The following is a 13,356-nucleotide window of genomic DNA, read 5'->3' as shown; positions in this document are numbered from 1 at the left end:
TTTTAAATGCATAAAATAAAATATAAATGATTATATAGGACACTATTTATGAAATAAAAGTCTAATTTTCCCATGCAAAATCATGGATTCTTGAATTCTGTCCATGGCCCCCAGCTTATTAAAAACCTCACTCAAAAATAGTGTCTTTTCCTTTTTTTCTTACACAGAATATAAGGAAGATAATTCCATTTCCATTTTTCCAGTTTCAAGCAGCACTTTTTGCACTCCTCTGGCACAATAATCTGTATTGCTGTTGCATTCAAAACAAGTCAATGAATAAAATGTTATGATTTATTCTTTAAAAAATATACTTCAATCTTTTCTTCTTCATAACTTTGGGACTTTGACACGTATATCAATTGTCTAATGGATAGAGAACTGGCCTTAGTGTCAAAAAGATTTGATTCTCTTGAAACATAATGACTTTATAACCTGGAATAAATCACTAAAATTTTAGACAATTCTAAAATTCTAAAATGTAGAATTCTATATGGGTAGAGGGAGTTTCCTAAAAGAATAAAATCATATATCTAGCCCCAAACAAAAGGATGATGGGATGGTACTAAATTGGAAAGAGCACTGGACTTGTAGACTGGATCACGAATTACTCTTCTAATGCTTTACCATAATGTTGAATTGACTGTATTCTCAAAAAGCTCTGACATTTGAATCTAGCAGATCTTATCAATTGTCTAAAACTTATACAAGGTCCTGGTGATGGGCTGCCACCTGAAGCTCAGCTCAGCCCAGTCAAGGTTAAAAAGATTTGTAAAAAGATTGGCAGTTAGATAAAGATTTTTTTCAACTTAAAACTGACCTAGTATACTTCTTCTGGTCCTGTGAAACTAATTCATTTTTGTGATCCATATTTCCATATACTACAACATTTTGGTTTTGAGCAGGTCCTTAGAGGTCTTTGATACTTATGCAAGACTAGCCAGTCCATTCTCTTCCATTTTCTTCTTTAGTAATTTCTATTTAAAACATGATGTCTATCAGCATTCCCACTTTTGATAATACTGCTTACTTCTCTCTAAAAGTCATTACATTTCATGAAGACATTATTATTATAGCCTTAAGGAGGGGTTAATACCCTCATTAAGGGGTATTATTATTATTCATCAATTAATATCATCAATGAACAGAAGCCCTATGTAAGTGAAAGCACAAATTCTCGATTAATAGCCATTCTAATCTTGTGTTGTAATGTGCTCAGGAACCCCAGAGAAGTACCAGACTATTTATTTCTTACTCAGCACTCCCCCAAACATGCTTACTTTTTAAGTTCTTATACCTATGAAAATAGATTTTCTGTCTTCTTTCCCACTTCCTTGCTTCCTTGCTTCTGGCTGACATTAAACAAACTTCCTCTATTCCCACTATACTTCTCATATCCCAATCCCCAACTCCTAATGTTTTGCTTCTGATTTGCTCTCTAGGAAACTACTGAACCCAATTTATTAGAACCACATCTAATATATAAATAGATTAGTAGACCGTGAGTGAGGGGTTAGAGATTTTTCTCATAAATAAGGTCTATATTACTTTCAGTACATGCACTGTTTGATATTTATTTTGACTACCCAGAAACCTCATTTTGTATGTATACACACACACACACACACACACACACACACACACACACACACACCTCAACATTTCTGGATTCTTGGAGTTTCCTGTAAATTAGACCAGATTTGTGAGTTACATGATTTAAAGAAATAGTGTGAAGGAGTTTGTTTTATTTTGTTTTGTTTTTTTGTTTTTTTCCCCCCAATGTAGATGAAACTTAGATAATTGCCTAAGGTATTATGAGGGTTAAATGGTCACTGTATGTCAGAAGTTAGCCTTGAATCCTGGCATTTCTAGCTCTAAGGCAAACTTTTGATCTACTAAGCTAAAGACAAGATTTGGGAGAGGTTGGCACATGACAATAACAACTTGGGAAATTAAGGAAGAATTCTTAAAGGAGGTGATGTTTGAATGAAAACTTAGCAGATTTTAAGAGGTAAAGGTGAAGAGCAAGAGTATTCCAGGCACAGGAAAGAGTGTAGGGAAAGCCCTGAAGGTAGGAAATCAAATGTTATATACCACGAATAGCAAGTGGACCAGTCTGGCTACAACTGAATGTGTTCGAGCAGTAATTTGAACATTTCCATTTGGGGATTGTTCAGAAACAACAACCACCACCACCTTATTTCTTAACCTACTTGAAAAGAATAATTTAAAACTATTTTCTTTCCAAACTCTTGGGGTTTGGCTTCAAAAGAAAAATTGGAGTTAGATTGTGAAAGGCTTTTGCTGTCAAACAGAGGAGTTTATCAGAAGCCTAAAGACAAATGTATTCTAGTTGCAATGAACCCCAAATTTAGACTCACAAAGGACCCCTTAATTTCTCTGCAGGCTATACATGGTACCTAGCAAAATGCTTGGCATATAGTAGGTGCTTAATAAATATTTACTGAATAAATGGCTAATTCCTCTCCATAGGACTTTGTCTTCCCTTTGGAAACTCACTCCACTCCTGGACTACTTCTCACCTTGTAAGTATCCTCCTCCCTTGTCAGTATTCCCTCTGACTGTCTAATTCCTCCCAGAACATTCACTTTTAGAGGGATGCCCAGGTTAACCATATTTTCATTGCTCTCCACCTGACTCTCCAAAAGATGTAGTCTGCCATAGCCCTGTACCTTCGTCTTTTCCTCACCCTCTTTGCCATTCTTTGTCCAAGGTCAGGTTGTCTTACCTGGCTAGAATGAAAACTTCTTGAGGGCGGACAGTATCTCTTTCTGCTTGTATTTGTATTCCCAGTGATTCTCACAGTTCCAGGAACAAGGTAAGTTTTTAATAAGTGTTTATTGACTTACTTTTACTTGACCTACCTTGAATTTTGGCTCTATCACTTAATATTGGTGTGACATTGGGCTTGTCATTGGCTTTTTTGAGCCTTGAAAAGAGACTTCAGTAAGGCAAAGATGATAAAGGAGAGCATTTTAGGCATAATGAAGCATCTAGGAAAGGTCTTGAAAGCTAGAGTTTGAAAGTGATGCAAATATTAGAAGTAAGGGGACCATTCATTCATTCTTTCATTTGTTTGTTTAATCTTCCCCTTTATTTATTGTTTTTGCATCTATCTGTCTGCTTGTTTGCTTCTCTATTTTTTGGTTCACACCTTACCTACCTTCTCTTTCTCCTCCATCCTCATTCTTGTGTTTGTTTTGCATGGACATTATGACATAAAAAAGAAGGAAATATAAAAGTGAACTATTTTAGAGCCTCTTTCCTTAGCAAAAAATAATAATAATGTCTTCATGAAATGTAATGACTTTTAGAGAGAAGTAAGCAGTATTATCAAAAGTGGGAGTACTGATAGACATCATGTTTTAAATAGAAATTACTAAAGAGGAAAATGGAAGAGGATGAACTGGTTAGTTTTGCGTAAGTATCAAAGATCTCTAAGGACCTGCTCAAAACCAAAATTTTGTAGTATATGGAAATATGAATCATAAAAATGAATTAGTTTCACAGGACCAGAAGAATTATACTAGGTCAGATACTTTAAAAAAATTTTCATGTTGATCAATTGATTTATTTATCTTTGTTTCCTTATTTATTCATTTGTTTATTTGTTCATTCATTTATTGTTGAAACTAACTCCTCTCATCTCACCCATTATGGAACTGCAATGGCCAATCATGTGCCCAATCCTATTATTTGGCACAGGATCTTCAACCTACTCTATTTCCAACTTATACCAACCCTCTCTCCATTCCTCATTCTCATTCCTACTCTCTGGGGCTCATCATATTAGTTCAAGTCTTAGTATGGAATCCCATTGCCTTAGCTCAGAACTTCTGGGTTCCAGTGATTTACTAGCTTCTCCAGCTCTAATATTATGTGCCACCACAACTGGGCATACTCATAGCCTTTTCAGCCTAATATTCTGACTCAGCCCCTGCAACCAAGAAAGCAAATCTGGTTGTCCTCTGACTCCAAACTCAATGGTAGGGCCTTCTCTCAACCATTCTAGTTTCCTGTAATATCCAACTTACATCTGATTACCTGTAGTTTTATACAGCTTGCCATTTGAAGTAGAATTTCCTTTCAAAACTAGCCTTAATGTTACTAATTGATTCCAAGAAAAAATCATATTGAGTGAAATAATATTACAAGGGGGAACCATTTCCACGAAAACAATTCTATAAATGTAATATGCAGGAATTCTTTTTATTACAGATTCAGCCTTTTATTGGAAACTACAGTGAACGCACTATCTTACAAGGAAATCTATTCAATTTTGGGTTAATCCAATTTGTTTAAAAAAATGTTCCCCAATATTGAGTTCAAACTTGGCTCTTTGTAACTCCATTAATTCAATTTAGGAAACATTTATTAAGCACTTGCTCTGTGTAAGACCCTATGTAAGTCCTTGGGAATGGAAAGTAAAAAGTGAAACAGTTCTTGCCCCCAGGAAAATTAATAATGCCATTTTCTTCCTATGAAATAAACTTGATGAGCTCATTACATTTTTTGTACATGTATGTGTGTGTGTGTGTGTGTGTGTGTGTGTGTGAGAGAGAGAGAGAGAGAGAGAGAGAGACAGAGACAGAGACAGACAGAGAGACAGAGAGAGAGTGTTTATAAGTATAGTGGTAGAGCCAAGATGGTGGAGCCCAAACTGTAACCCTACTGAACTCTCTCAACATTCTTCTTCAAACAATTACAAATCAAATATTAGAGTGAGAGAGCCAACGAAAGGTTAGAGAGTTTATGTTTTTACTTATTTTTAAATTTTTTTACAATTTAATACAATTTAGTAGTTTAATAAGCAAGATCTGTAATATCAAGATTACACAGGCCTTAAGTATGACAGTAGTACTCGTGGTGCAGTAGCAGATTCAGAAGCTTTCACTCTAGACATTGTAAGGGGATCAGATAACTGGTCAGAAAGAGATTACAGTGGATACTTTCTTGGCATTGGGTGCGGCTGGCACCAAATTGAAAACTCTATTGCTTATGGGAAATTCTGGGTTACAGTTATAGGACAGAGAAGAGCACTTGTGATCAGTTACAAATGATGGGGAACCCTAATCACAATTCCAGGGTTAAAAAAAAATACTAGCACCTGCAGTTACAGGAAAGCAAAGGACCTGTTTGCAGTTCCAGGGAGGAGCACTAACACTTGTGGTTGCAGGGAGCAGAGGCCCTTTCTGGGTAAAGACCAGAGACAGATCAGAAGAGTAGTGACCACACCTTTTTCCAAATACCTCCACTTTAAAAGCACCAAAAACTCGCAGAACCCTCACAGCTAGCTCTGAAAAGAACAGCACAAAAGTCTGAAATATGGCATAATACCTCTTCACCAGTTAGGTGAAGAGAACCCAATTTAAACATAAAGTTCAAAATAAAGAAATACACTAGGAAAACAAGTTAAGAACAAAAAAAGAAGAAAAAGTACTTAATATAAGAAGCTACAATGGTGACTGGGAAGATCAAGGCATAAATTCAAAAGAAGGCAAGGAAAGATATGAAAATAGTTACAATCAAAGCCTCAAAGAAAATTTTAATATGACCCAAGGCCAATCCCTGGAAGACTTAAAATTATAAGAGTGGTAGTGGAAAAATTGGAAAAAGAAATGAAGATGATAGAAGAAAATTGTGAAAAGAAAATTAACGTCTTGGCAAAAAGTGGCAGCCCTCAAAAATACTGAAGAAACTACTATCTTAAAATAGAGTTAGCCTAATGGTAAAAGGGGCACAAAAATCCACTGGGGGAAAAAGAACTCCTTTAAAAGCAGAATTGGACAAATGGATAGATTGGGTGTTCATTCTCATAAAGGACCAAAATGACAACACTATGTTAGAGTCGAGTTATTGTGTCTGACTCTGGCTGATCAGACCAATAAAAGCTTGGACTGCTTTACCGTATGTTAGAAATAAATAGTCCCTGGGAACATTTGGAACAGATTCTCCAACTCTACCCATTCCCCATTTCTTCTTAACTAATTCAAATCTCTTTGCTCATAGAGCATAGCATTTTTTTTGATGAAGGCACTCTGTGCAGAGTGGTAATTTGCCACTGTTTCCCATGTCATACAATCAATTCTAAAGTTCTTAAGATAGACCTTGAGAATGTCCTTATATTGCTTTTTGTAACCACCTTGTGAGTGCTTGCTTTGTGTGAGTTCTCCATAAAATATTCTTTCTGGCAAGTGTACATTTGGCATTCGAACAATGTGGCCAGTCCAGTGGAGTTGTGCTCTGAAGTGCAAAAGCTCACTTGGAAAAAAATTCCCGTAAGAATTAGAATTGGGTAAATGAAAGCTAATGACTCCATAAGACTTTAATCAACAATAAAGAAGTCGCACAAGGAAGAGATTTAATAGTGAAGGGAAAATTAGAGGGGCAATGCTTGAACCTCATTCTCATTAGAATTGATTCAGGGAGGGAAAAATATACATACACACTCAATTGGGCCTAGAAATAGTGAGATAATGGATAAGAGATATGTTTTCTGAGATGATGGGGAAGTATAGTGGTTAGAAGCAAGAAATAGTTTTGAGGAGGCATCAGAGCAAGAGAATAGACAGACTGACCGAGATAGAAACAGGAAAATGAGGAGGAGAGAATGGCACAGAATTTGGAAGAGGTAGATATGGAACAAGAACTCAAGTCTGCTAAGTCATAGGTCAGTACTTTCTTCAGAATACCATAAGACAGAGTCAGAGATGATGACTTCAAGCTTCACTGGAGGTCTTTGAGCAAAGACTGGAAAACCACTTGTGGGTATATTGAAGAGAGAATTATCCTCTTGTATAGGGCATGGATTAGTTGACCTCTGAATTTGCTTCCAGTTGAGCAATTCTGTGCTTTCAATCCTGTCATACAGATATGGCAGCACTAGTGATTTCATTGCAAGTTGATGTGAATCCATTTGAATCAACCTGATCTGGGTTCATTTGCTTCTCCCTTAGCCTTCAACTTTCCAATATGAGTAAACTCCATTCTTACTTGACTATTCTCGCCCCCTTGAAAATTGTCACACTGTTTTGTTTTTGTTTGGGCTGTACATTTTTGGTAGTTTCTCTCTGGTTTCATTATATCTTCTTATGAGATAGGGAATGGCACGGCATTACTATCCAAGGTACTGACCAAGTGTCATTTCATTCAAAGACATTCATCATTAACCACTGTTAAGGAAGCCCAGAATTGTGCTAGTCTTTCCCCCTGAAGCAGTGCATTTGACTGCTATCTTCAGGGAGGATTTTGCAATGGAATTCCAATTCTTTTTCTGGATCAGAAGTGATATCTTGGAGCCCATTATCCTATAAATATAACTTGACTCGTTTTTCTCCCTGGAGCACTGTCACCTGTCCACACTTGCCACTTTCCAGTCCACCCACACAGCCCCCTCACAGTTCATCCCTATAGGATTGATATTTTATTTTCAGCATATGACACTACCTGAAAGAAGCTAATTTTCTTTGCAAGATTAGAGCTTTGCTGCTAACCTACTACTCCTAATCATTTATACAAACATTTACTAAGAATAGCTCACTTAAGAACCCCATTTCTTGCATATACATCTCTAAAGATGATTCCCTGCCCTTTCCCTTAGTCTCTACATTGTTCCCCCTCTTTTCAGTTTCCTGTGTTGTTTTCCATTAGAATCATGGTCCTTGAGGGCAGAGACTATCCTATCTGTCTGTATTTGTATCCCCAACTCTTGATATAAAGCATGAAACATTCATAATAATTATTTAATAAATATTCTGTCTGTATCCTCAATATTCACAACAATGTAGCAAACATTAAATCCATACTGCCTTCAATGTACTCTACCAGACCCTGGGAATAAAAAAGTGACAAAACGCAGAGTTCCTATGTTCAAAGTATTTACTTTTTTATATATTGTTTTTCTTAGATATGGTGCTGATGGGAACCTGACTGAAAATTCATTGCAGGGGTCCTCAAACTTTTTAAATAGGGGGCCCGTTCACTGGTTGGAGGGCTGGACCATAGTAAAAAACAAAAACTTTGTTTTGTGGGCCTTTAAATAAAGAAACTTCATAGCCCTGGGTGAGGGGGATAAACGTCTTCAGCTGCTGCATCTGGCCCGCGGGCTGTAGTTGAGGACCCCTGCATTTGAGATTCAGTTAATAAAAAAGTGTTAATATACTTGTATCCTTATTCATTAGGAATCTTCCAAGGAGAGAATGGATATAAAGATTCCTAAAATCTGCAGTTAAAAAACCTGAGTTCTAATCTTGGATATGCTCTGTACTTCCTGTGTGATCCTGGCAACCTACTTAACCTCAGTGGCTCAGTGTTCCCTTCTCTAAATTAAGGGGTTAAATTAAATGATCTAACATGTCCCTGACAGGTTAAAATAGTATTTTTATGAGGGATAGTAGTGTGGGAAAGATGGAAAGGGGAAACATAATTGTAATATGATGGCCAAAGAGTAAAAGGTCAATTGGATGTTTAATGTCAAACTTTCAATGACTAGGAGATTGCCTACAGTGTAGAAATCATTAAGTTTCTCATTCTGGGATCACATAGACTAATGATTCAAGCAAGATTATATTTTTGAAGTCCTACAAGTAACCCCTGCTCCGATGACTGATGGCATTGGTATAAAATTCTAACCATGTCATTCTCCTATTCAAGAAGCTTCAGTGGCAGCTCCTTCTGGCCTTTAGGATAAACTACAAAGTCTCCTGTTTGGCTTTGAAAGTCCTTCATGGGCTGGCTGTAACTTATCTTTCCAGGGCTATTGCACACATCGCTATTCTCCTTGCACTCTGTGTTCCAGCCAGTCTGACCTACTTGCCAGTTCATCAAACACAACATTCCAGCGCCCATTTCTTTGCTTTTGTCCCCTACGCCTGAAGGGCTCATCCTCCTTCCCTCTGCCTCAAGACATCCCTAGTTTAAGCCTTGAAGGTTTAACCGAGGTGCTGTCTCCAACTGAAGCTTTATCCTGAGCTCCCCTATTTGTTAATATACTTCTCACCATCATGAAAAGTAATTTGTTCACATTTTAAAAAATTTTAGTATCCAAATCGCTTCTCCCCAATGAAGTATAAGCTCCTTAAAGTGAGGGATTATTTCAAATTTGTGTTTATATCCTTGACATCTGCACAGAGTGGACACAAAATACATGCTTGTTGACTGAATTCCCTAAGGCTTTTAAATGAATAAATAGAAAATTATTATTCATTTGCTGTGTGTGCCATGCACTGTGCAAAATGCCAGTGATACAGATACAAAATTGAGACAGTCCCTCATACTCAAGGAGCTTATATTCTACTGAGGAAAGGAAGCTAGTTCTTTTTTTAGTTCCATTCTAATATCTATATCTATCTGTGACTGGTGACTAGTGAAGACAGTGAGTAGGAGTCAGAGGAGGGTATAGCCTCTGACGGAAATTCCCAACTATCCCAGTTCAAGCTCAGACTCAGTGATGGATAGCTAAATGGCAAGGGGTTCATCAACAGGACATTTTCCATGAGAAATTGAAATTTTTAAAAACGACAAAGCCTCTTGAATACAACCTTCTATGGGCCTAGATAGTTCTGAGTTGCTTTGATGGGGAGAGAAGTCACCCAGAATTTAGAGAAGCTAAGGGATGTCTTGGTATAACAGGAAGTGCCTAGAGTAATAGTGCTGAGATCCCGTCGCAAGCATCTTCACATCTCCAGAGATGGAAATGGAACGTTGAAAAGCCATTCTATCCCTTTCAAGGCATGCAGGAACTCTAAGGAAAATCACTGCTTTTCATTAATAAATGACTCAAATGAATACATACATACCTAGGCTTGCATTTCATATATAGATTGATTAGCAAGCAACAGAAAAAGAGGTCATAGAATTATAGATTTTGAGCTGGAAGAGGTCTAAGAGATCACCTATTTGAGATCATGGGATCAAAGATCTAGAACTAGGAAGCAACATAGTTTAATTTTTAAAAAGTATTGACTTTGAAGTCAGAAACTTCAGTTTGAATTCTGCCTCTGATACGTATTAACTTAAATTTCAGTCTCTTCATCTGTAAAACTGAGACTTTTGACAAGATAACTTCCTAGGTCATTTCCAGGTCTACATGTGTTATCTTAAATTATTTAGCTTATCAAAGTCTTGTAAAGTATTCGTTATGAAATGAACAGATAGATTTCTGGTACCCCACTGAATGGAAGGTAAAGTGAAAAGTTCTTTTCCAAACCTCCATTGTAAGAGGGCTCCCAGTCCCCTCTTCATTGCATACTAGTGTGGACTCCTCCATTATGTCTCCATCTTCTTTCTGGGTACCCTCCCTCCTTCCTCCCCCAACCTTTTATCTTTCTTTTATATGTTACCTTCCCCCCAACCCAGTATATTGAAAGCTACTTGAGGGAAGAGAATGCCTTTCTTTTTTGTGCTTACCTCCTTAATGAAGACTGTTAACAATGCCCAAATCTTACAGGAACCAGTGTATATTCTGGTGTATATTTTAGTACATTCTGAAATGAAATTGTAATTTTTATCAGTACAAATTTTCCAACATTCAGAACTCCAGTCTTCATATTGTCTTACCCAATAAAAAGATTTTCCCCTTCCTTATAGCAATGATTAACAACTGTTTTTGTTTTGTCACTGATATCATCATTTTTTCAACTTCAAAAAGTCTACACCACTCCAAGAGAAATCCACATTATTTACAGCCATCGTGTTCTTTGAATTAATTAGGCTGTTTTATAGAATAGTTTCTTGACATTGTTTAGTATTTGACTAAATAATAATAATAGTTTATTCCTGACATTGTTTATGACACTTTTTTCCCCTTCAAAACTACTCATTTGATTTCATTTGGAATAGATAGATCATCTTCAAAACTTGATTTTTCCTCTCTAATTTTCAGTTTTCTCATCTATAAAATGAAAATTTGGGGCCACATGATCTCTAAGGTCCTTTCTATCTTTGACCCCTATCATATTATTTTTGGGAAAGTCACATACTTGCAATTTGATTGATATTGGGAAGTCTCTATAGGGAAACTCCCTTCGCTAAAGCAGATGGGAAACTTCTATAACATCTGAGAAAGTTGCCTGTGACATTGAAAAGTTAAGTGACTTGTCTGTGATCACACAGTCATTTTAAGTAAGAAGCTAAACCAGAATCTGGACCTTTCCATCACCAAAGCAAGGGGACCATAAAATGTACCATGTTGCTACTGCTTACGATATCAGGGTGACTATGTCCCATAGAAAATATCTGTAAGTAGCTCAATAGATCAGATAGGGAAGCAGCAGATATAAAGTACTCGTCTCTGGAGGACTCTCAAGTGAGGAAACTTCCTCTCCCAATGCAGGTTGGGACTTCCTCTGAACTTTATAATTTTATAAACTTATTTAGATCCCTCAGAGGCTTAATGATTTTGCCAGAGGTCACATCTAGTATCAGGCAGAAACAGAGATTTTAACTTAGGTATTACTGGCTTTGAAATAAGCTCTCTGTTCCTTACCCCATACTGGATGATGTACCAATCTTTGGGGAAGGAATGAGAAATATTTTGCAGCAGTAGAACTTGAGCTGAAGGTATAATGGCTATAGGACATAATTTGGATCTTGAAGGATGAATAAAATACCTTTTTTTTTCTTTCCCTTACTTCTCATCTCCCTCTCTCTCTTCCTCCCTCCCTCCTTCCTTTTCTTTCTTCTTTCATCCCTCTTTCCCTTCCTTCCTTCCTTTTCCCTTCCTCTCTCCCTCCCTCCCTCTCTTTTTTCCCCCTTCTCTCCCTCCCTCTTCCTTCCTCCTTCCCTTTCTTCCTTCCTTCCTACCTCCTTTCTTCCCTCCCTGCTTTCCTCCCTCCCTTTTTTCTCCCTCCTTCCTTTCCTCCCTTCTTCCTTCTATCTCCTTCCTTCCTTTCTTCCTTCCTTCCTTCCTTCCTTCCTTCCTTCCTTCCTTCCTTCCTTCCTTCCTTCCTTCCTTCCTTCCTTCCTTCCTTCCTCCCTCCCTTCATTCTTTCCTTGGAAATAAAAGGACTTCTCAACCCCAACTGCCCATATATTTTTGTCTGTTTCCATTTTGGTGGGCAAAGTCCAAAAGAAAAAGAGAAATAGATATATAACCGGTTCTGTTTAATCTTCCTGTCCCTGGAGTCCACGAAGCATTTAGAAACATGTTATTAATGTGGAGTATGCAGAAACAGGGCAGACAGTGATGGTCAAATTCTTCAGCTTTCAAGATAGACTCAGAAAGCAGGGGTGCTGCCCATTTTGGAAAGTTATAAACTCCTTTTTCTTTGAATTGACAGAGAAATATTTAGCTAGGCTGGAAAAATCCTCCAGGAAAGCATTACATGGGAGAGGGAAAAAAAAAGTGAGAGAGAATCTTGCTTTATCTGAGAACCAGTACTTCCCTTTTGACATTTCTTAAAGCATAAATTTTATAGCAAAGATGTCTCGGGAGACAGAGCGCTTGCTAAACTGTAAGCAGAAAGCATATTGCATTGTGGGCCCAGGGAGAATGGTGGCCTTGCCTATTGTTATCCTGAGCACACTCTCGGCTACAATATCCCTTCAATGCTCTTTCCTTCCCAAGGTTAGCTCACTGGGGATGAGAAAAAAGACTTTACTGGCTTAAGAAATCTATGTGGGTTTTTTTTTTCCATTCCCCCTGCCCACTAATACCTTAAGAAATCCATTTTTAAATGCAGCACAGGATATATTTTATTAGTTGTTGGTGTTTTTTTTTAACTTTTTTTTAATAAGAAGATAGTGTGGATGTAATGAAAAATATATTGGTGGGTCAGGAAACCTGGGTCTCAATCCTGGCTCTGCCACCAACTAGCTAAGTTATTGGATCCTAGATATCAGACTGACACTGTTTCTCTCTTCTTAGATATTCTACAAAGGGCAGACACTAAGATGTTGACAAGAAGAATCCAGGAAGGAAAATAAAGTTGTTACCTCCTTTAGACCATATGTAGGAAAAAATGATAAACTAGTAGAGATTCATGATTTTATATGTAGTTCTTTTTATTTCTTGTTCTTTATGTGGGGAAGTAGTCATGTTTGTTAAGTTTATACTAATTAAAAATAACACATACCTCATGTAGAGTTTTATTTTATGGGTTCATGAGTCTAAAGCTAGAAGGGATCTTGGTGATCAACTGAATTAGTTTCCTCATTTTATAGGTGAGGAACCTGAGGTCCAGTCATGTTAGATTTATAATTGTGTATTTTCTCTCTGTCTCTGTCTCTGTCTGTCTCTGTATCTCTCTCTCTGTGTCTCTTTCTTTCTCTCTTCTCTTCTCTTCTCTTCTCTTCTCTCTCTCTCTCTTTTTCTTTCTCTCTCTGTCTCTTTCTGTGTGT

The 13,356-nt window shown here is 37.2% G+C and overlaps 1 long non-coding RNA gene across 1 annotated transcript in view; it reads left to right on the top strand.

Moving 5' to 3' along the window:
- LOC127538060 (uncharacterized) overlaps positions 1-13,356 on the top strand; it is a 96,606-nt gene that overhangs the window by 12,316 nt on the left and 70,934 nt on the right. Inside the window, exon 2 of the long non-coding RNA XR_007947669.1 lies at positions 2,491-2,543. This is a non-coding gene — a long non-coding RNA (uncharacterized LOC127538060). The remainder of the gene's footprint in view (positions 1-2,490; positions 2,544-13,356) is intronic.

Source organism: Antechinus flavipes, chromosome 5 (assembly GCF_016432865.1).
Source record: "Antechinus flavipes isolate AdamAnt ecotype Samford, QLD, Australia chromosome 5, AdamAnt_v2, whole genome shotgun sequence".
NCBI lineage: Eukaryota > Metazoa > Chordata > Mammalia > Dasyuromorphia > Dasyuridae > Antechinus > Antechinus flavipes.
The sequence above is the reverse complement of the archived record's forward strand: the minus strand, read 5'-3'. Positions and strand labels throughout refer to the sequence as shown.